This window comes from Solanum lycopersicum, chromosome 9 (genome assembly GCF_036512215.1).
Source record: "Solanum lycopersicum chromosome 9, SLM_r2.1".
Taxonomy (NCBI): Eukaryota; Viridiplantae; Streptophyta; class Magnoliopsida; order Solanales; family Solanaceae; genus Solanum; species Solanum lycopersicum.
Genome location: NC_090808.1, coordinates 45,690,127 through 45,692,870, shown reverse-complemented (window position 1 = coordinate 45,692,870; position 2,744 = coordinate 45,690,127). Strand labels below are relative to the sequence as shown.

At 33.8% G+C, this 2,744-nt stretch overlaps 1 pseudogene; it reads right to left on the bottom strand.

Moving 5' to 3' along the window:
- Positions 1-1,793: 1,793 nt before the first annotated feature.
- On the bottom strand, positions 1,794-2,315 carry LOC101261740 (large ribosomal subunit protein eL20y-like; annotated as a pseudogene).
- Between the last annotated feature and the right edge of the window lie 429 nt (positions 2,316-2,744).

The window sequence follows — 2,744 nt, the reverse complement described above, 5'->3', positions numbered from 1 at the left end:
ATTTGTCTCTCCAGAAATATAGTTCAACACATTATCGTTGAACCATTGCCTAATGAGTCCACAAACCTGTCTATGCAACATATTCCGCTCTTCATCTGTTTTATTCAGAGGCTTCACAATGATAAATATTGGTTTATAAAAATTCTTGACATAAAGCAAATCTTCCATTTCCCCCTTCCAAATGACATAATTAACACCATTCAAAGTAACCATTCTACTTGTGTTGGCTTCCATTGTTTTCCCAAAAAAATATAATTATCGCAAATCAAAGTAAATCTTTGCTGATGTGGAATTTCACACTATGCTGCAACCACAGAGCATACTCAAATAAAACCTTGGCACTGATACCAGTTTGTTATGAAAACGCGGATAAACACAAATACATATATGATAAAAGTAATGAAAATAAAATGGAAAAATAATGACACCAATTTTATGTGGAACCCCTTCTAAATAAGGGAAAAACCACGGGCTAAGAGGTTTAACCAATATCACTATAGTAAGGAATTTTACACTGTGTAATCACGAATACAATACTCAAAGTTACTACTACACACTCAAAGGAACAACACTCTTTTGGTTTCTACCTTAATAAAATATCGCTCACACTCTATTTTTCTTCACAAACTATTTTTCTTGTATGGAAGACCTCACTTTGCTCTCAAAATGAGTTTTTTTTCTAACTTGGTGTGTTCAACAAATAAGCAAAAGATCTTTATTTATAGAAGAAATTTAAAACTAATGATGTCACCTATAACATCATGAAAATACTTAAGTTTTAAACTCTGCAACTTAAGTATTATCTTGGTTAGATATAGGTGGTACGTTGTTGTACCAAATTAAGACTTTTAAAAAATATGGGGTTGGAATCCCACATTTCCAACTACACACTTATATTTTACAGGGTCCCATTACCTCTGAGCTATTTTAAAGTGAAATTATTTTCTCCTTGAAATGACATTTATTAGGTATCAGTTTTGTGGTGAAATACACGCACTTGGCACGTGTATTTCACCATTTAATAATATATTTTTTAAAAATAATTTCTCCTCCTTCCTCTTTCTTTCTTCCCCAATAACTTTTTCAAATCTAACTATACTAAACATCATTTTTACCTCACTAAATTTCTATACCTCTAACATTCTATTAAAACGAAAATTCAATTCACTTTTTCATCTATTTCGAATCTCTAGAGTCTAGAAGATACCAGTCCTAGTTAATCAAATCATTCACCCAACTAATTCAACATGTTTTTACATTTTGTTCGACTTTCTTCTTTAGACAATTTCAGATACACATTTAGTGGGTCGTGAACATTTTGAGATCACTTTCATCCCTTTAAGATTCTGCCAACAACTTAAAATAATTGCGGATGGATGAGAAGACCAACTTGTAACACCAATTTGATAACCCCCCCTCTCTCTCTCTCTTCCCTATTCTTGCTTAGGATACATAATTATATGTTATAATTACTAGAAAATTTTGAGAATATGCTTACCTTGATTTGGAAAAAAGAATTCTTGATGGACTTGTTCAAAAATCAAATCTTGAACTCTAGAATTGTTTTTTTGATTTCCCTAAATATAGGAGGATGATATAATATAACAATCTTGTGGAAATTTAAGGATTTTTTTTCATGATTAAAAATACTCTAATAACCACCATCATTTGGTCAGTCGAACAAAAAGGTTTAACTTATATCTCTTTCACAATGAATCTTTAACTCAACTCAACTAATGCACCAAAATTGATAAATCTGAAGTTGCTTCTCAATGCAAGTATGACCAAAAAAATTACATGAACAAGTTGGTCTTAGTAGCCTTGTATGTGGTCTTTAGTTTTCTAGATGGTGGACTGACTTTCTTGAACACCAACGGGAACTTGATCTTGGAGTCATGGAACTGCTTTGTGCTCTCCCTTTTGCACAGCTTAGCTGGAATGGTTGCCGTCTTTATGATCTGGATGCAGCGAAGTCTGTGGAGAGAATCCATCTAAGTGTACATCTGCTCCACACACCACTCAATGTGGTGTCACGATACTCCTTGTACATGTTGTGGTATCCCGTTCTACTCTGGTAACGGAGCCAAATACCATAATTCTTAATTGTTGTTGGGTTCTTCTCGAAGATCTCATTAATAGCCAGCATCAGACTGTTGCCCTTCTTAAGCTTCCTAAAGAAACACCAGAGTTTAGACTTAGCACGAACTTCATTTGTAGCCCACAACTTCATACGATAAATCTTGGGATGTTCATCTGTTTCAGTGGGTAAAGCTCTCCCTAACAACCTGCTATTGATGGAAGTTGTACATCACCATTTTGGCAAGGTTCTCTTTCTCTCTGCACTGCGTTTGCTGCCGAAATTTTGAGGATTTATATTGTAAGATCATAAAAAATATTTATCAAGACTTAGTAGAATTGAAGAGAGATTTTGAGGACTATGAGGGGCTGAAAAGTGAGAAAAGAAACTAAGAATAATATTTTTATGAAATTTGGAGATTTTGATATACATATGATATACATGATATATGAGTGATATACATGGTCTACAAACCATTTTACGATCCATAAAATGACCCACGACTTGTGGATTGGGTCTTTTGAACTCAATCAAGAATTTTGAGACTCTTATTCAGTTCCACGAGCAGGAATTACAGCCCGTACTTGCCAGTGGAACCTAATTTTCAGACTGGAGTGTGTGTAGTAAAACAATTATAATGTTTTACTCCAAACTCATATTGAGGCAA